The sequence below is a fragment of the Typopeltis vanoorti genome, chromosome 3, assembly GCF_054136105.1.
Source record: "Typopeltis vanoorti isolate ZY-2024b chromosome 3, IOZ_Tvanoo_1.0, whole genome shotgun sequence".
Lineage (NCBI taxonomy): Eukaryota > Metazoa > Arthropoda > Arachnida > Uropygi > Thelyphonidae > Typopeltis > Typopeltis vanoorti.
In genome coordinates, this window is record NC_143551.1 from 142,866,026 (window position 1) to 142,888,223 (window position 22,198).

Genomic DNA, 22,198 nt, shown 5'->3' on the forward strand with positions numbered 1-22,198 from the left:
AAACATCTAAGTCATAGGTTGTATGCGATGCGTAGTGTGTACTCTCAAATCGTCCACTCAACTCGCACCCCCCAAGATTAAATTCTGAGTGCGCTACTGACTGTAGCGCACTCAGGATTTTCTGTTGTGATACCGGTACTCTGTATCAGTATCACAACAGAAACCAAGCGACTAGTCCTGCACACAACAGTCCAAGTAAGGTCTTATCAAGACCTTGTAAAGAGGCAAAATGATATTCTTATCTTTGAATATGAAAGTTCGTTTCTGCATTGCAATTATCTTTTGAGTTGTATTTGCAATCTTTGCAACATGACCTCTGAACTTGAACTTGCTATCTGCTAATATCACCAGCAGTTTCTTTTATCATAATCTCACTAATTAAAATGAAATATATATATTGACCTTTAATTGACCATGATTTATAAACATATAATGCCAACAAGTCGCCAACAGGGCTGTTCGGCTTCTTCAGGGCTTATAACGGTAAGAGAAAACTAAAAGTGGCTAGTAGAGATAAAATGGAGTAACACTATCGTATAAATTAAATATTAAAACAGAACGAGTAACATTACACGCATGGTGGTGTTGTATTAATCATTGTTGTGAGAGCACGCTCTATAGTTTTGAGCGAAATTAAATTCTCGCAGACTGAGCGATCTTATTAAGGTTTTCCATATGTCAGCTATTATCATTCCCTGGTTTCGGTTAACATTTTCTCCAGAACGGAGAACTACTGTGATTTCCTTGAAATTTCTATGACGGAAGTCTTTTTCTAAGGCATTGAGCTGCTATCCAAATCAATGGTATATTTAGTAATCGGGAAATGATGGGCTAGACCTGAGTTGTGTGGTCTGTTGTTATTAACATCTCCTACGTGTTCATTTTTTTTTTTTTTTTTCGTATTTCGAGGCTTCGCTCAATCGGTCCTATATAATTTAGACGACAAGCACATGGGATGTTGCACACTCCAGCGTGTTTGAAAAAAAGCATTAATGTCTTTTGGCGATCTTAAAATGTGACGGACAGTCTTGACTGGTTTGAACGTAACTCTGATGTTGAGAGGCATAAAAGATTTTGCATCATTTTCGACACTGTACCTGCATAAGAAATAATTATGGATGATCTGTATTGAGTGATGATAGATTGTTGTTGTGGTGGTGGTGACAGGTTGCTATGAAGAATCTTGTTGATTAAATTCTTTGGATAGCCGATAGCCATTTTTTATTAATGTTTCTGATATATGAGTAAGTTCATCATAGAGTTCATTTTCTTCTAAGATGATGTTTGTGGCTTTATTTTTGAGCATATGTATTATGCTGAGATTCTGGGAAATATGGTGAGTTGATTTGAAATGAAGGTAGCGTCCAGTATGTGTTGGTTTGCGGTAGACTCTTAGTTTGATATGGCCATCTGCTAGTTTCTTGATTAGGGTATATAAAAATGTAGTTGATTGTCTTTTTCCAGTTCTAAAGTGAAATGTATTTTTTGATGGAAAGAATTTATTTTGATTAAAAAGTCCAAAAGAGCTGTTTTTGTGTCCCTCCAAATTATGAAGACATCGTCTACATACCTCTACAACACTGAAGGTTTTGGTTCTAATTTTGAGAGGATGTCTGTTTCTACCGCTTATATGAATAGATCTGCACAGGGCAGTGAAAGGGGATCTGCCCATAGTTAAGCCATTTAGTTGCTCATATATCGTTTCATTCCATTTAAAATAATTAGATTTAAGGCAATGACGAAAAAGATGAGATATATCTTGAGGGAAGAGATTGTATAGGATACTGATAATTCTACTGGAATGTTCGTAAATAAAGATACCACATCTAAGCTAGCGAGAATGTCTGTCTTTAAGATTTGAATGTTTTTTAATTTTTCAATAAAGTGCTCTGAATTCTTAATGTAAGTGTCCGATTTTCTGACATGTCCTTTTAGGACTGGAGAGGTGTTTAGACAATAAATATGTGGGAGCATTTCTCCCGTCAACGATAAGTCGTAGCGAACTCCACTTTTGTGGACACCAGACAATTGGAGTCAATGGGTGTAGTGACTTCAGAATCCGTTGTAAGACTGTGGACCAACTAGTCATGTTCTGTAATAAGTTATTAGTGTCCTTGTGGTTTATCCATGTTGGATCCGACTCTAATATGTGATACGTTGAAGAATCTGATAATTATTCTGAAATCTTGGCTATGTAGTCATTAGTGTTTAAAATGACTGTGTCATTACCTTTATCTGCTTATAAGATTGTTATTTGTTTATCTTTTTTTAAAGTCTGAGAGAGCTCTTTTTTCTTGGGATGTTATATTTATGTTAGTTGGTCTTGAAGTTGAAAGGGTAATAGCACTTTTTAATATCAGATCGTTTGCCATTGTTTCAGGAAATGATGAGAGTGCTTTCTCTATGTTACTGATGATGTCGACCTTAGGAACATGATCTGGGGGGGGGGGGGATGGCGAAATTGAATCATTTCTTAAGTATTTCAGTTTCTGATTGTCAATATATGGTCCGAAAGGTTATTAAATTACTTTTTCATCAGGGAGGCTCAGTCCGGAGTTGTAATACTTTTCATATAGCATGTTGAATTTTTTTATTAGAGTTTTCTTACTAATTAGAAAAGCCTTGTTGAAACTGTTGTAAATCATCTTATCTAGAAGTGTCCATAAGTTGCTCTCTATGTTATTAGAAATAACTTCAAAAAGTCGAAAGCACGAAAGGTCTATTCTGTTAAGTTCAAATCTAATGTGTTGTATTCTTTCACGTAGTAGGGCCAGGGATGCCTTGGTATATATTCATTTCGCTTTTCTTGAGTAGAATTGTTCTTTAAATGTTAAAAACTTGGGAATAATGTTAAAGTTTCTGCATCTTTTTAGGAAAGTTAGATGGTTTAAAAGTCTAGCTTTTTTTTACATTTGAGTTTTTTCAAAATAGCGTACCTTTTGTTTCATGTCATCATCGAGTCTGTTCATTGTTGAGATTACATTTGATCATCAAAAAAATCAACTACGCCTATGTTGTTCCCGTATAGGGAGTAGGCGGGACCGTTTACCCTATCTAACTTTTGGAGACTGAGGGGGAAGTTCAATCTCCAGTGGTAGCCAATCAGAGAAATAGCTGGCCCAAGACTATCACTGATTCATCGGTACGCAGTGAAGGCGGCGGCAAGATAGTGCCGCCATCTCGTGGTCTCTAACTCTATCACAATATTTTTAATGTCTGAAAATAGTGTGGGTTCTACGGTCGATTTTCTTGAGTTTACAGGATGAAAAACCAGAGTTTCCGGGAGAAAAAAACCCGCTAGCCCGTGCCAGAGATCGACTAAAAACTCACTCCTCCATTGTCGTTGAACTTCAACAACATTCTCAAATTTGAAATACCGCTTTAAAGTGGTCTTGCTTTCCTCAAACGGCAATCGTGCATTGGCTATTTTGTTCGATGGTCATACTGGTCACATGTTGATGATAGTACTCATGTGAGTAATGACCTCATTTGAGAGAACATCGTACTACACATTGCTACAGTAATTCGATCCAACTTCGAAAAAAGTCCATGGTGACATCTGTTAAAGTGTGTATACATTTTTTTTTTTTTGACAGACTCTTTATACAGTAAACCGAATGCTACGAAACTTAATTGGATAATTAGATACAAACAGATCATTACTTCTCCAAATAGTAATTTCTGCCATTGATATATATGTTTACGTGAATCAAAATTCACAGAGACATATTTTTATCATTTTGTAAATGCTGTATTTGAAAACTAGGAGGATTTTATTTAGGCAGCTCAAAACTATGTTTACATTTCAAAATTTACACACTGTCATTTTGCAATGACAATACAATATTTATATGGCTATGTAATAAACATATTTTTCTTGCTAAATCTGAACGTTATATACATAGGAATTAAAATGGATGTGTAACCTTACTAAGCAAGACATCCAAAAGAAAAAGATTATGTTGAAGGGATAATCATGAGAATAAGAGTGAAAGATTTTATGAAATATATAAAGCACAAGGTAGAAAACTTATGGAAAGCTAAATCAGAGTATAAAAAGAAACTGCCCATGCAAGCTGAAAGGCAACCTTAGAAGAATTGTATCATTATGCTGCAAGTAAAAGGAAGAATGAATGAATGTGGAGGAATAACCTTACTAGATGCAGATGATCCTTGTGTAAGAAGCAGATGAGTTTATTCAAATAAGGAGTGCTAATATTAAAATGTATACATTATACAACTCACTATGCAGTGTTTGTTTTTTTCATTTCTACATAAATTTCACTGTAGACAGCAATTGCAGCTTGCATCATTCCTTTGGTAAATCTCTCCATGAGATCCATTTCCTCAAATAACCAAAACTGGCTTAACAGCAGCCAATATTTCTGCCAAATTTTCACTATAAACTTTTTGGAGGGTTGGCTTTTTCTTCATATTTTTTTCTCACAACTTTCTATGCTTCTGGCTCTATAAGGTCTTCATCTGAGAGCTCTTCTTCCACAGCATTCAACAAGTGCATGAAGTACACCTTCATTATTAATCTCCATCTCTTTAGTTAGCAATACTATCTTGTCACCAATCTCTTGTAAGGTTTTGTCTTTGTTGAGTGTATGAACATATTTTCAGCAGCTTCTTCCAAACACTATTCATACATTACTGTCACCTCACTCCATACTGCATCTACGTTCTTTATGCAATGCAAGATATTATATTCCTTCCAAAAGTCTCTGATGGTTTCTCACTCTCAGTAGCAGCAATAATGCCATGGTCTATGGGTTAACAGAGTGAGGTGGTATTCAGTGAATATGTTAATCAGATGGCTGTAAGTCACATCCATTGTAAGTTGAGGACTGACTATATTTATATAATACTGAGCTAAAGTTAACTTCTCCTAGTGATTTTCCATCTTTCTGTTTCTTTTAAACTAATTTCAAATTATTCTATTGAATCTGACAATTTTTTAAGATTTTTTTTATTTTTGGTCTTTTATAGGCTTTCATTTGCTGCTATGTTTAGTATTGCTTTAATATTCAGTTTCTACTTCTTTGCTTTTTTTCTCTATCTTATGTAAGCATATGTTAATTCTTTGCTTACATAGCCACTTTATATTTGTATCATTTAATAATCTGGTTTTATAAATGGGATGTTTCTTTCCCACCCACCCCATTTACTATAACAATTTAGGTGATAATTTTAATTAATTTTTTTTTTTTTATCTTAAGCAAGTAAATAAGTGATTAGTGCCTATTTCACATATATAAAGAAACCTCTGTTTTACCAATGAAATAATCTATAATTGATTTCCATCCTCTTACTAACCAAGCAAGCTAATGAATATCTTTGTGTTTCCAGATAGAATTCATCACTATAATATTATTATATACTACAAAAGCTACTAACGTTTACTGTTTTTATTAAAGTATTTTTTCCATATATTCTGATATCATTATTACCCCCCCCCAATTCTTGCATTTAAATCACTTGTTAATATCACAGGGTCATTTCTGTTTATCTTATTATATATGTTTTGTAACTGTTCACAGAATTCAATGCCATTATCTTGTCTTCCCTCTTCTGGAGCATCCAATACAATTATTGTTGAGTTACCTCTGTTAATTTTTGCTTTAATTTTTATTATTCTTTCATTCCAATATTTGTAGGTTTATCTGTTATGAACAGTTTTATGAAACCAAATCATAATGCTTACCAATGCCCTTTGGTCTCTGCTGACACCACTGCCTATATATCTCAAAGTTCTCAGTTTCCATGGTTTCCTTTTAATTCTTTTTTTTTTTTTAGTTTCAGTATTTTAAATTCTCTTGCATATAATTATAGCCAGCAAAAGGTTGGTCGATTGGTAGAGCCTCTGCTACTAATAGCTCATGCAAAAAGTTAAGCAAGTTTGAGCACGGTTAGTAGTTGGAAGGAGGATCAGTCATTTAATGCTGTTGGCACACTCTCCCTTGATGAGTCTTTGGACTCCCTGGAGGTGTCACATAATAATAATAATTTCTTTAGAAGCTATTCCCCATACATTTTGAGTTGCAATGCTCATTATATTTTGTAATTTCATTTTTTTTTTGCTTTTTTTTCTGGGGTCGTCTTCCAAAGAGTCTTTCAGAATGTTCTTCAGTGGCTTAAAAGTAAAGTAAATTCCATGTCAGGTTACTAGTTTGGTGATGTAATTCACTGGTAAGGAAACCATCTTAAAGACTCAAGACTTGCCTTTCTCTGCATTTCCTATAAGAGTAATAGGATATATGGTTGGCATTTCCTCCAACTAAAGATGTTATGCTTATACTGGCAATACTCTACAATAATTAATTGAAATCACTTGATAGTAAAACCGCTTTTCCTTATGCAGTTTTGTATTACATGGAGAATTCTGTAATAACTGTGAAAATGATTGTTGAGTAGTACAGAAATTAGCAAGGAGCAGTAGTTAACTTCTAAAGGTATTTAGAGGCACATTTGCAATTTTTTCTTAAATTGCAAACACACAAAAAAAAATTGACAGTTGCTCATTTGAATGAAGTATAATATCAGGTTTCACATTTTATATTATCAAAACTAATTTAGTTATGAATACTTAATATATTTAAATTATAATCTCCCCATGTTACGTAAACTACTGTTTTTCTTTACTTAAATTGGAGCTGTTTCAATGTTCTGCCTCTTCTCCTTTTTAACAGGCCTTCCAACTATTGAGTTTCACTGTTTATACATTTTATATATTTTAGTTATATTGCCAGTAAAGCTATATATATAGTTAAGACTGACTTATGTCATTGGGTTCTGTAATCTCTTGTGCACGCAAGTTAGGTTAATATAATGAGTCTTTTGACTGATGAGTCTCCCACGATGAGTCTTTTGACTCCATGGAGGCCTGAATAATAATAATAATAATAATAATAATAATTTATTTTAATGTTAGTTTAATGCTGTTCCTGAGTGGCAGAAATAATTTGTTTAATGCATGTGACTATTACTAAGCAAGAATGGGGTTGGTCTGAAGAATGGGAAGAAGAACATGCTATAAAGAAAAAAAAAAAACTGGTAAATATAGAGTAGGTTTAAAAGAGAAATAGGAAGAAAGGAGTTGAGAAGGAATAAAATGGGAGCAGAAAATCACCTCCTGGTTGAAAAGAATCTTCCGATGTCAACTTGCTCTGACTTCTTTGAGACTAAAACTCAATCATCTTTTTTAAACTTAATCTGTCTTTTAAATCCTACTCCAGTCTTTCTCATTTCTATCACTCTCTCTTTTTCTCTCTTAACTTTACAAAGCAACCTTTTCATTTCCCACTCTTCTTCCTTTCACAATTCAAATTCCTCTCCCAAGCCCTACCACTCAGGCATGAATGCTTTCATCTCTATCTTAAAAGAACATCATAATAAGTTGTTCTGTAAGGATAATTATAATTATACATATAACGTATGTGGTGTTCAATATAATTAATAACCATGGACTATGCTGGCCCCAAATGGAATGTCTATCACAATTCATACTTTAGTTTTTAGATTTATTTACACAACTTTTACTTTTTATTTACATTATATAGACAGAAACATCAACACTATCTTTTAACTTTCTTCTTTCCTTTTTAGTTATTTTATCTGCTATATCAGTTTGGTAATAAAAGCAGACTCCTGTCTGCTTTTATTACCAGCAATATGTATGGCAAAGTTTATTTCTGGAACTGAACACTGCACCACTTTTTTCAAAGTCTAGGGAATAAAAGCATTAACAATTACTGTAAATATCACTACTAAATTTTATTTTATATTAGGTGATTCAATATTATATTAAACCAGTGATTCTCAATCTTATATATAAGATACTAAAGAAATAAAAAGTAATAATTTTATATAGGCAAATTTGGTTAGCAAGACTTCCTGGTTATAGAGTTACCAACCTACAAAGCCAATAAATCTATTAATAAAACTTTTTTTCTTTTTTCTAGTCTTTTTATACAGTTTCACATTCACACTTATCTACAAGAATCACATTCACATTTATTTCATAAATTTAAAGTTTAATTAGTGTATATTCATAATTTTCAAATTATTTTATTTTATTATTATTTTTAAGCCAGCCTGGTGTTGGACATATCTGTAGTATCTGAGAGCACATCTGCTCTCTAGCCAAGAGACTGTTGGTTTGAATCCCACCTAGGCATGGATGTTTGTGATTGTCTTCCACCTTCATAAATTAATTCACACAAGTGAATAAACACTCTCCCAAGATGGAGTGGGTCATCATGGGAGAAGTCTGCAATGGGAGAGACCTTTATCCCATCAGTGGGGCAAAGTTACAGGCTGGAGAGGGAAAAAAAAAATCATATTTCTTTATGCTATGTTTCTAACATATATTTTCATCCCTTCTTAATTTTTTTTTTTGATTATTTACTTCACATATATCAGGTTTTAATTTTTATACTGCTTTTCAGCTCTCTCTCTCTCACACACACACTAAAAAAATCATTATTTTAGAAAATTTTACAATTATCATCTTTATGATAATCACAGAATTTTCTAAAATAATCAATTTTTTCCCCTCAAAAACTATTCAAGATATCTCATCAATATTAATATACCTTTTAGAAATAAATAAAGTTTAGTTAAGTTACATTTCTTACAATTAGTAAATTTACTGGACTTGCAGGCTGATAATGCTGGGGTAGTTCTATATTCAAACGTGCCTTGCTAACCAAAATTTATCTTAAAAAAAGAACTATATACACCTTATGCATCAAAAAACCTAAATCACTGTAAAAATTATATCATCATCATCTATTTGGACATTATGCATCAGTGCAATAAGTATGAAATTTGTTTTAAGTTTCACAATAGACAATACTTAGTAATTTTTATTATTGACATAATAACATGACAAAATCAGATATTTTATATAATGGGATCTGTGCAGTTCTTTGAGATCAATCCCAGTGCACTTGACATATAGACCAATAACAGTAATTTTATAATTCATTACACTCAATTAATAATTTATGGAAAAACAGGAGGTATCAGTTGGAAATGTGAATTATTAGAATTCTCATATTTGGATACTTCACATCAAATCAAAGTTATTAAGTACTGATTAAGCTAAATTAAGATTATTTGACTATTTAACTGAGAATTTATATAAAGTATAAATCTGCAGATTTTAAGTTAGCCTTATTAATTCTTTTCTCACTATTATATAAGAAAGTTTTGTGACATCTCACTTATCATACTCAACATTTCTGCATATACCTGCAAGTTAGTAGCACTGTACCAGTGCTAGCAGTGTAGTGGAATGTTGTTAGACAGCAACTGGTACAAACTCTAGCAATAGGAGTATCTGGAATAAAGGAGAGGAATTGGTGGCGCTGATAGCATCAGCCTGACCAAAGATTATTGAGGTCACTGAGACGTGGTTGACAGAAGAGGATATAATAACAGGAATAGAAGTAGCTGGGTACAGCATTTTTCAGCAGGATAGGAAGGGAAAGCGTGGTGGTGGTGGACTACTGCTTATGATAAGTGACGACTTATGTCCTCTAAGAGTGGAAGCTTTTGGAAGGCAGTTACACTAATGATTTTAAAAGCATATGGTGTGAGGTAAAAGTGGGCAAGACAGGATATTTAGTGGAGTGTTTCCACAGACCAAGGAGCACAGAGGGTGGGGACCAGGAGATGTTTAGACAGTTGAGTTTGGCAAGTGCAAGAAGAATGATTGTTGCGAGAGATTTTAACTACAGCAGTATAAATTGCAGAGAGGAAGATGCATAGAACAATAAGGGAATGGAATTTCTAGAATTCTTGAGGGACAAATGTCTTAGGCAACATGTAATAGAGGGAACAAGAGGTTCAAGAGTTTGGGAGTTGGTCATAGCATCAGAAGAGTTGACAACTGAGATGACATCTTTCCCACCAGTTGGAGAGAGTGACCATGTGGTTTTGACTTGGAAGATGAATAGACATGTAGGAGTATCAAAGAGACGGGAACATATGTGGAATTATAAGGCAGGTGATTATAATAGTCTTAGACATCAACTTGGGAAAGTTTCATGGAGGGAGGAATTGGAATGACAGGATATCATTAGTGCTTGGGAAATTGTGAAGGAATATTTGTTAGCAGCAATAGTAAGCTATATTCCACGAGTGAAGAAGACGACACAATTTGAAGTAAAAAGTGGATGACAAACAATATTCAACAGGAACTGCATGTGAAAAAGAGGCTATGGAAAAGATATATGGAGACAGGTGAAGAGAAGATGCATGAAGAATATAAGACATGCCAGGAGAGTGACTAGTATGGCAAGGAAGACGAAACTGGAATATGAGAAGATATTGGCCCTAAGATCCAAAGAAAATCCTAGGGAATTTTTTAGCTATGTGGCCAATAGGAAGAGAAATGACTCTGGAAGAATGATATTATGGGATAAAAATGGGAATAGAGTGACTGATGCAGAGGACATAGTGGAATTGTTCAATGAATACTTTATTGGAATATTTCATCCTGGAGGAGTAAATTTTAATACTAGAGGAATAGGGAGGTGCAGGAGGAGAGTGTGTTTCAAATACTGAGTACTCTGGATGTCAGTAAAGCTATGGGACTGGATGGTATTTCACCACAAGTTTTGAGAGAATGTGCTAAAGAACTGACAGCTCCTTTGACCTGGCTTTTCAGTGAAAGTCTGGCTAAGGGAAAGGTGCCCAGGGAATGGAAGGAAGGTAAGACGGTGCCATTGCATAAGGGTGGTAGCAGACTGGAAGTGTCTGATTATAGACCAGTTTGTGTGTCATCAGTAGTTGTTAAGATCTTGGAGAAATTAGTGAGGGACCGTATACAACATTGGGAAGATGAAGGTAATGTTATCTGTGAGAGTCAACATGGATTTGTAAAGGGGCGCTCTTGTTTTACTAATATGCTAGCCTTTTATAATAAAGTTACAAGAGCAGTAGATCAGGGAAAGGCATATACTGCCATTTTCTTGGACTTAGCAAAGGCATTTGACAGGGTGCCACATGATAAGCTGATATTTAAGTTGCAGCACATGGGTCTGGATGTCAGGTTGGTCAACTGGATTCAGAATTGGCTGTCCGAAAGGTTAAACATATATTGTTTAACCTTTATATCAATGACATTGTCAGTGGATTGAGGGGATATTCATTTCTTTGCAGATGATGTGAAGCCGGGAAGGGTTATTAGTAATAGTGCAGATGTGGTAGCCCTGCAAGAAGATTTGAATAAGCTAGACAGATGGGCAAATAAATGGGTTTTTCAGTTTAATGCAGCAAAATGTAAGGTCTTGAGGTTTGGGACACATCGATGGGAATGCTGTGTACTCTACTGGAGGAGCTATACTGAAAGAAGTAGGGTAGACAAGAGATCTGGCATTCATGATTGATAGAAACCTGAAATTTAGGGGACATATTGCAAAGGTGGTGAAGGTAACACACAGGATTGCTGCAATAATGAGGACACTGACCTGCAGAGACAAAAAGAGTTATCATTCCATTGTATAAAACTCTGATCATACCACATGTAGACTATTGTTCTCAGATTTGGTCCCCAGGATTTGAACGGGATAAATTAACTGTGGAAAGGGTACAAAGGCAGATAACAAAGATGGTTTCAGGACTATACAATGTTAGTTATGAGGATCAGCTGAGGGAATGTGGGCTGCAGAGTTTGGTGGATAGAAGAAGGAGAGGTGATCTGATTGAGACTTTTAAACTGTTGAGAGGTGGTTACAGAGTTGACACTGGGGAATTCCTTCACTTGGTTGAACAGCGGGAAGGAGCCATCCCTGGAAGTTACGAAAGGAAACTGTGAGCAAGAGGTTGAGGAGTGGTTTCTTTGCATGGAGGTTGGTTGAACCATGGAATGCATTGCCTGATTGAGTGGTGAAAGTGAGAACGGTCAATGAGTTTAACGAGTGGTATGATAGCCTTTATGTTTCTTAGGAGGGACGGCCACGATGAGGATGAGTCTTGATAGACTGTGTTTCTTAGGAAGGACCTCCTGCAATGAGTCTTTTGACTCCATGGAGGCCTGAATAATAATAATAATCCCTGCTACTTGAGTAACATTAACCATCGGATAACAAAATGAACAAAGCAGGCAAAACTGGCTAGAGAAGACACAAAAAATCACCATTATGTAGACCAAAATATTAGATTTTGGGTAAGTTCAGTGTGAAATTAAAAAAAAAAAAAAAAAAAAAAAATGATATAGATTTGAAGTTTATTTTTCCAGACTGCTCAACCAACCAATAAAACTGGCTTTGCAGAGTGTATGCTCAGACAGAACAACTCTATTTTTTATTTATTTAAAAATTTATTTTATTTATTTATTTTTTTGCCAAAATAGCTATTAATTATTTTTTGCTTGAAATTTTTAAAGTTCCTGTCCATAAAATGTTTATTAAATTTAGATTCAAATGACAACACTTTTAAAATAAATTTGGTCTATTTATTGATGTGTAGTTTTAATTCCTGCCAACCATTTTATCAAAATCACCTGGGATTGGCAAAATTTTAGATATATTTTCATTTTTTCCAGCAGTTTCAATTTTATCAACTTCATCAGTTCTGTACTGATTAATCTGAAGAACTTCCTGGGTTATAATGCCTTCAGTGAAGGATAGGATTTGTGCATTGTAAAACAGTCATGAAGTCCCAAAAAATCAAATTTCAAAGTAGCTAGTGAAGAAACTATTTTAGTATAATGTGCATTACAAATACAGGAAAACCTCATAAATGTGAATTCAATATGCGTGATTATCAGTTAGCACGATTGAGTGAAATAATACTATTTCCCACTTTAAGTGAGTGATTAATCAGTTAATGTGATTTTTTTTACATTACACAACATTTCTTGTCACCAATCTGCAGGGAGTGGTGGCACTTGTCAATGTAGCAGCCAGTGCAGTGGGCGGTAGCCAGCAGTACTCAGCAGTTGACTCAAAGCTATCACTGCAAGTGCACATGCAAACTCTGTTCTCTTGCTCAATCACTTTTCCTTCATTTTGCTTTAATTTAGATACCTATAAGGATTTATTATATTCAACCTGTGATATTGAAAAGAGAAAGACTGATAAAGAAAGTGGCAGTAATAAAAAAAAGAGAAAAAAAGTAATACATTAAAGGAAAAGCTGGAAGTCATTAGGAGACATAAAAGTGATGCTAGTAATACAATGATTGTGTGAGACCTGGGATACAGCGAATCTACAGTTTGGACTATATTATATAAGAGCAAAGAATACAAAGAACAATGAAAAGTTGCTACTGCTACAAGGAATGTTCATGCAAATATTTTTACATCATTGAAAGAGACCTAATTTCAAGATGAATGTGACAGCTTTACTGTGAGTTTAGGATGGTTTGACCATTTTGAAAATCGAGCTGGACTGCATATCATAAGAGTAACTGGGGAATCTGCTAGTGCTGATAAAGATTCTGTAGCCAAGTTTCCTGAAGAATTGCAAAGGATAATTCAGGAGGGTGATTATGACGATCGTGAAATATTCAATGTCGACGAAACTGGTCTCTTTTGGAAGCGTATGTCAACAAAAACTTTCCTAGCTAAAACTGAAGCATCTCAACCAGGATACAAAGTATCTAAGGATCGTCTTATGCTTTTATTAGGAGGCATTCAGAAGGCGACTCTGAACTCAAGCCTATGTTAGTTTATCGTGTGCAAAATCCAAGATCTAACATTATTAAAGAAATCAGCACAATTCGAAAAGAACTTGGATTTAATGAACTGGATAATAAAGATGTGAGAAACTTGCTCGATTCTTATTCAGAACAGTTAAGCGAGAATGATCTCCTTCAACTAGAAGAACAGCATTCATATTATTATTATTCAGGCCTCCATAGAGTCAAATGGAGGCCTGAATAATAGTAATGCCTGAATAATTGAATAATAATGAATTTCCTAGGAGGGACCTCCCACGAGGTCCCTCCTAGGAAACACAAAGCCTATCATACCACTCCTTAAACTCATTGACCGTTCTCGCTCTCACCACTATTAGGCAATGCATTCCATGGTGCAACCACCCTCCATGCAAAGAAACCACTCCTCACCCTCTTGCTAACAGTTTCCTTTCGTAACTTCTAGGGATGGCCCCCTTGTCATCACTCCTTCCTGCTATTCAACCAAGCGAAAGAGCTCCCCAGTGTCAACCCTATAACTACCTCTCAACAGTTTAAAGGTCTCAATCAGATCATCTCTCCTTCTTCTATCCACCAAACTCTGCAGTCCACATTCCCTCAGCCGATCCTCATAAATCACATTGTACAGTCCAAACCATCTTTGTTATCCGCCTTTGTACCCTTTCCACAGTTAATTTATCCCCTTCAAATCCTAGGGACCAATTCTTTGAACAATAGTCTAAGTGTGATCTAATCAGAGTCTTATACAACGGAATGATAACTCTTTTATCTCTGCAGGTTAGTGTCTTTCTCATTATTGCAGCAATCCTGTGTGTTACCTTTACCACCTTTGCAATATGTCCCCTAAATTTCAGGTTTCTATCAATCATCAACCTCAGATCTCTTGTCTCCTCTACTTCCTCCAGTATAGCTCCTCCAATAGAGTATGCAGTGTCCCAAACCTCAAGACCTTACATTTTCCTGCATTAAACCGAAACCCCCCAATCATTTGCCCATCTGTCTATTCAAATCCTCTTACAGGACTACCACATCTGCACTATTACTAATAACCCTTCCCAGCTTCTCATCATCTGCAAACAACTGAATATCTCCCTGCAATCTACTGACAATGTCATTGATAAAAAGGTTAAACAATATAGGTCCCAGTACTGAGATTTGTGGGACCCCACTTGTAACCCCTCTGCCTCCTGGAAACTGCCCCACCATACACAACTCTCTGATACCTATCAAACAGCCAATTCTGAATCCAGTTGACCAACCTGACATCCAGACTCATGTGCTGCAACTTAAATATCAGCTCATCATGTGGCACCCTGTCAAATGCCTTCGCTAAGTCCAAGAAAATGGCAGTATATGCCTTTCCCTCATCTACTGCTCTTGTAACTTTATTATGAAAGGCTAGCAATAATAATAATAATATTACTATAACAAGAGCACCCCTTCACAAATCCATGTTAACTCTCACAGATAACATTACCCTCATCTTTCCAATGCTGTATTTGGTCCTTCACTAATTTCTCCAAGATCTTAACAACTACTGATGACACACAAACTGGTCTATCATTAGACACTTCCACGTTGCTACCGCCCTTATGCAATGGCACACATCTTACCATCCTTCCATTCCCTGGGCACCTTTCCCATAGCCAGACTTTCATTGAAAAGCCAGGTCAAAGGAGCTGTCAGTTCTTTAGCACATTCTCTCAAAACCCGTGGTGAAATACCATTTAATCTCACAGCTTTACTGACATCCAGATCTTAACAACTACTGGTGACACACAAACTGGCCTATGAAGAAGAAGAAGATAAGGAGTGCGAACAAGAAGAGAATGTTATGACTAGGGAACTAACTGCAAAAGAACTTGAGCTAGTTTTCAATCACATTGAGCATGCTAAGGAAATTTTGTTCAATACTGATCCTGATATGGAACAAAGCTTTGAAGTGCAATGAAATCTTGATAAAGCAATTGCCAGCTATCTCAAATTTCATGACAAGATGAAAAAAGTTGAGCACTATTCAACCATCTTTACTTATTTTTTTTTATTATTTATTTTTTATTTTTTGTAAAAGGTAGCTCATTTAAATGTTTAGACATTAAATAAAAATTTAAGCAATTGATTTTTATTAACTTTGATTATTTAAAAAGAAAATTGTAGATAGGAAGTTAGTAATGATGTAAATTTTTCATGTAGTACTATCATATCATATCATATCCTGTTCACCCCTTGAGGGTACATGGCAGGAATTTCATGATGATGATAAATTTTTCACTGCAAGTCATTGGAATAAGTGAAACATGATTGAATGAAGATGATATTGTAACGTTAATAGAAATGGAAGAGTACAGTATTTTTCGTGAGGATAGAAAGGGCAGGAAGGGTGGGAGAGTGCTGGTGATAGTAGGGGAATTAAGTCCACATAAGGTAGACATGAAAGGGGGAAATAGTGGTTATGAAACAGTGTGGTGTAATGTGGAGGTTGAGAGGAAGACATATTTAGTTGGATGTTGCTATAGGCCTGGGAATGTGGAAGGTGGTGATGAAGAAATGTATAAACAACTTGAATTGGTGAACAAAGGAAGGGTAATTATTATGATTGATTTTAATTATGGTGGTATAGATTGGAATGAAGAGATAGCATTTGGGAATAAGGAAAATGAAATTTCTCGAGTTCTGAAGAGATAACTATCTCAGGCAACACATAAAGAAAGACATGCGAGTATCAAGAGTTCTGGAACTCATCATTTCTTCAGAGGATGTAATTGTTAGAAGGGTTTCATATAATCCTCCAGTTGATGAAAGTGATCATGAAGTAATCACCTGTGTTGTGGCTAGTCATATGCAGACTTTTGCAAGGAAAGGATATATGATTATGACAAGCTTAGGAGACAACTTCGAGCTATAACATGGAACGAGAAGTTGAGCGGAATAAATGCTACATGGGAACTTACAAAGAAATACATAATCAATGTATGAATATATCCCAAAGGCCAAAAAAGCTGAATAAGGTAGGTGTAAAATGGATGAATGCAGAGCTTAAGCATGAAATCTGGAAAAAGAAAGTACTTTGGGGCAAGTACAAGATGAATAATGGTAATCAGTCACATGAAGAATATAAAGGACAAGCCAGGAGAGTGACTCATTTAGTAAGGAAAACAAAAGTAGAGTATGAGCAGAAATTGGCAAATCAGGCTAAGAAAAACCATACAGAGTTTTTTAGATATGTGGAAAGTAGAAGGAAGAATGATCATGGAAAGATGCAGTTAAGGTATGAAAGTGGTAGAATGGTAACTGCTGCAGAAGACATCATTGAGGTATTCAGTGATCAATTTATAAGGGTGTTTCTTCCTGATCAGGGTGGAATCATGAGGAACTTACGAGGACATAGGAGAGGATAACTTAATTGTGAGTGAGCAGGAGGTATTTGAGGAAATAAATAAACTTGATGTTAATAAGGCGATAGGATTTGATGACCTGCATCTTAAGGGAATGTTCCAGGGAACTAGCAGTAGCATTGACATGCCAGTTTAATAAGAGTTTTGCACAGCACAGGCTCCAAGGGAGTGGAAGGAGGGTAAAATTGTTTCACTGCATAAAGGTGGTGATAAGGCTGAGCCTTATCGCCTTTATGAGCCTCCTGCTTCAAATTATAGGTTGGTCAGTATATCTGGAGTTGTGGTGAAGGTCCTGGAGAGATTGGTGAGAAGTAGGATACAGAAATGGGTTGATAACAGCAGTATTCTCTGTGGTTATCAGCATAGGTTTGTTAAGAGAAGATCATGTTTTACTAACTTACTTATGTACTATAACAAGGTGACAAATACCTTGGACAAGGGAGATGCATATATAGTGATGTACTTGGATTTTGCAAAGGCTTTTGATAGACTGCCACATGATAAGCTCTTAAATAAATTGAAACAGATGGGATTGGATAACAGACTTCTGTGTTGGGTAGGTATCAGAAAGTTGTATATGGGGAGTACAGTATCTCGAAAGAGAAAGGTCACTAGTAGTGTGCCACAGAGATCAGTCTTTTTTGGGTTGGGTTTAACTAGTGATATCCAGCTGTTTGCGGATGATGCAAAACTGGGGAGAGCAATGCACAGTCAGACCGATGTTAATGCCTTACAAGAGGACTTGAATAGATTCATGAATGGGCAGGTAAGTGGAACTGTCACTCTAATATTGCCAAGTGTAACGTTTTGATATTTGGTAAACAACAATGGGATGCAAAGTATACACTTGGTGGGGAAACTTTAACAGAAGTCGAGGAGATGAGAGATCTAGGAGTGATGGTGGACAAGGACCTGAAATTCAGGGGCTACATTGCACAAGTTGTGAAGACATCACATAGAATAATGGCAATGATGTGGAGTACTTTGACATGCAGAAATAGAGAGATTATGATTCATTGTATAAGGTCCTGATTCGGCCTCATATGAATCATTGTGCACAGATTTGGTCACCTGGTTTTCATGGTGCTGAGGAAATGTTGGAAAGGGTACAGAAAATATTCATAAGATAGCCACAAGCTATTCACAAGCCAGCCTGGCTGGCCGAGTGGTTAGCGTGTCCGCTCTCCACTCAAGAGGCTGCTGGTTCAAATCCCGCCGTGGGCATGGATGTTTGTGATTGTCTGTGGAAATACCAGTAGTGGTGGTGGTCGGCGGTAGATGGCATTGGTGTAGTTGAGATCAGTTGGTGGATTGTGAGTGGTTGAAGAAGAGTTGTAGAGTAGATACCCCCCCCCCCCTCGATGAGTCTTTGGACTCCTTGGAGGTGACAAATAATAATAATAATAGTCAGTGGTCTTTGAAATGTGGAGTATGAGGATAGATTGAGAGAATGTTAAGTTGCAGAGCCTCGTGAATAGGAGGAAGAGGGGGCAGGATATGATTGAGACATATAAGCTGGTCAGGAGTTGTTATCAGGTAGAGATTTTTCATAGAATGGGAGGGGGGGGTAGAACAAGAGGCCATTGCTGGAAACTGTATAAGGAGGGTGTGAGAACCAGGTTCTTTGCATGGAGGGTGGTTGGTGATTGGAATGCATTGCCTGAGTGCATTGTGGATGTGGACACATTGAATCAATTTAAGACATGGTTAGATGAGCATTGTATGCAATAGTGAGTACCTCCTACGATGAGTCTCTGACTCCATGGAGGTCAAATGTTAATAATAATAATAATTACACTTCATTTTTTTTTTTTTTTTAGATTTATGCTAACTGATGGATGAATTAAAATTCTTCTTATTGTTTATTGCATTCGCTTAATGCGATTTTGCTTAGCATGCATTAATTGATGGATTAATTAAGTGCGTTAAGCAAGGTTTTCCTCTATATCATTATAATAATCAGTGCTCTCAATTTAATATTCAAAAGCACAACAAATCATTGTTATATTCATTAAACAAACTTTTGAAATCGATGAAATTAATTTTCTTCAAAAATTTGCACAACAGCATTGGCTTTAAAGGTTCAGATAGTACTCTGATTTAAAGACTGAATGTGAGATGTAGTTGGGAATGAGGTATTTATAACATGAAAAAGCTAAAGTGCCAAATGGATGCAACTACACACACAAAGTAATAGCAAAGCATGGATGCAATATTCTCCATGCTTTGCTATTACTGTTCAGAAAACTGGAAGTTGCTTGTTTATCCAAATTTCAAAAGCAGTGAAGGTTATCTGACATTCTGATAAGGTTTTATCTTTTTCTTCACTTGGAATGGATAATAAAGATTTGTTTTGGGTGACTAGTAGAAGTGCCCCAGGGCTCTGTACTAAGATCACTTCTCTTTAATTTGTACATTAATAATGCAGCAGAACACATGAGAGTTGGGGGGGGGAATATTCAATTGTTCACTGATAATGCAAAACTAGGCAGGGCAATATTTGATAAAGGTGATCTAGATACCTTACAGGATGATACAAATATAAATTGGCAGCATGGGCAAAGGACAACGGTTGTCAATTTAATGTTGTGAAATGTAACTTACTTTCAGATGAAAAGATTACATCATACCATATTGATGGTAGTAGTTTACAGGAAATTGATGAGGCTAGGGATCTGGAGTGATGATGGATAGAGATCTGAAATTCAGAGGATATGCAAGAGTTGGCAAAATAACTCAGAGGATTACTTGGATGTTGAAGAACACACTGACAAGTAATGAAAGTTTTACTTGTGGTCTGTTAGGCCACAAGTATAACATGTGGCCGAATCATAGCTCTTTATAAAGCTATGATTCGGACACATGTTGACTACTGTGCATAGATTTGATCCCTGCATTTGGGATTGGGAGGTAGTGGAGAGGATTCAGAGATAAGTGACCAAGCTGGTGATATGTCTGTAGAATGTTTCTTATGAGGATAGATCGAAGGGATTCTATAAGATTGACACCACAGAAATTTTTCAATACATGGGGGGGGTAGGGTCAAAACAAGGGATCACACTTTGAAGTTGTCTAAGAGTGTAGTTAGTAAGGGTGTGCAGACTAGGTTCTTTACTTGGAGGGTGGTGAATCAGTGGAACGGATTACCAGAGGTGGTTGTGAGCACCCTAACAGTGAATAAGTTTAAGGAGATGTATGAATGTTATTGTATTAATGGATAGTGTGGATCTCCCGTGATGAGTCTTTTGACCACATGGAGTACCTGTATAAATAATAATTTCAGATTTATAAAGTGTCAGGAGTTGAGTAGAAGAACTGTTTAGAACAAAAAAGAAAACCAAGTTTTCTGGAGACTGAAGAGGCTGTGGAGATGATTTGTGCCAGGAGAGGCTAAATGTGAAAGTCAACTAAAGAAAAGAAAACCAATCCTTGTTGCAGAATATTGTTAAAAGCGGAGGCAAATAAAGAATGGTTTTCTTTCAGGAAATGGGACAGAATTATTTTGGTCATTAAATTCACCGAGATATCAAGTGGTGTGTGAAGATAACTTATCTTCACACACACACACCACTTGAAAATGGCAAGAAGATCAGTGTTTTAAGCATTTGTTATTTGAAGACCTTGAAATCACTTGAGCACAACATGGCTTTGTAAATGAAGAAGAGGATGGAGAAAACAGTGTCATCAGCAAAGCTATGAATAGGATTAGATGTTAGAGAGAGCAAGAAAGAAGATCACTGATGTTTAGGGAGGAAGCATATAGGTGAAAGCAAAGACCCCTGGGGATACTCCAGCACTGACTGAAAAATCTGATGAAAGGAAATCATCATTTGCCATAACTTGCAATGAATGAACAGAGAGTAAGCTGAGATCCATTCACAAAGGGTAGAAGAAAGACCATAAGATGATAGCTTGTTAAGAAGGCCATGGTGACAGACTCATCAACTGCCTTGGAAATATCATGAGTGACCACTTGAGTTTCTCCAAACTTTTCTGTGGCTTGTGTCTAAAGGTGGGTAATATTAGCTAGGAGACCTGCCATGGAGCAGGTGAGAAGAATGGCAGGATCCATATTGGTAATCACTTTGCAATTTTCATTCACTTTTCCCTGCAGAAGAAATAATGATACAGGTAGAACAAGATATCTACAGCCTTCCCAACCATATTGCCAACATTATTATTATTATTACACCCTCCATGGAGTTGGCAGACTCATCATGGGAGTTTCATTCAACTGATAACATATTTATCGTATAGAATCTTAAAATCCTTAACACTCCTTGCATTAACAACACATTCTGGTAATGCATTCTGTTCACTAACAGTTCTCCATGTAAAAAAATCTACTCCTCCCCCCCCCTCTTCACCACACTTTTACATAACTTCCAGGGATGAAATATGGTTCTTCCCTTCTCACTTTCTATAATCCCCTCTGGATTAATCTGATAAAATCCTCTCACTAACTTAAATGTCTCTATCATATCACCTCTCTTCCTCCTATCCACCAAAAACCAGATCTGAGCACAATAGTCCAAGTGTGTGGCCTGACCAGCGCCTTATACCAGTGCTTCCCAAACTGTGGGCCGCAACCCCCCTTGGGGGGGGCGTTAGTTTTGTTGAGGGGGCCATGAAATAATGAAAACAAATTTAAAATGTTTTAAAACTAAGTGCGTACCATGTCAAATATGTATGTAAGATGCTAAAAATGCAATATTTGCATTTGATTTTTGCAGTATTCGCTGTGTATGTTTTGTATCGAATAGAAATACAATAAATATTATAATAATATATGTCTGTATTACGATTTTTTTTTTCCGATAGGGGCCGTGAAATATTTAAATTTTTCCAAGGGAGCCTTTATGTCCATACGTTTTGGAAGCACTGCCTTATACAATGGCACAACCACTTCCTTATCCCTACATGTTAGAGTACTTCTTAATCATAGCAGCACTATGATGTGCAGCCTTTACAACACTAGCAATATGCCCTCTAAACTTGATTCTACTGTCAACCATCACTCCCAAATCTCATCTTCTTCCTGCAGTATGGCACCATCAGTATAGTACACAGCCTTATATTTCTGCACTCCAAAATGCAACGCCTTGCACTTACTGATATTAAAACTACAACCC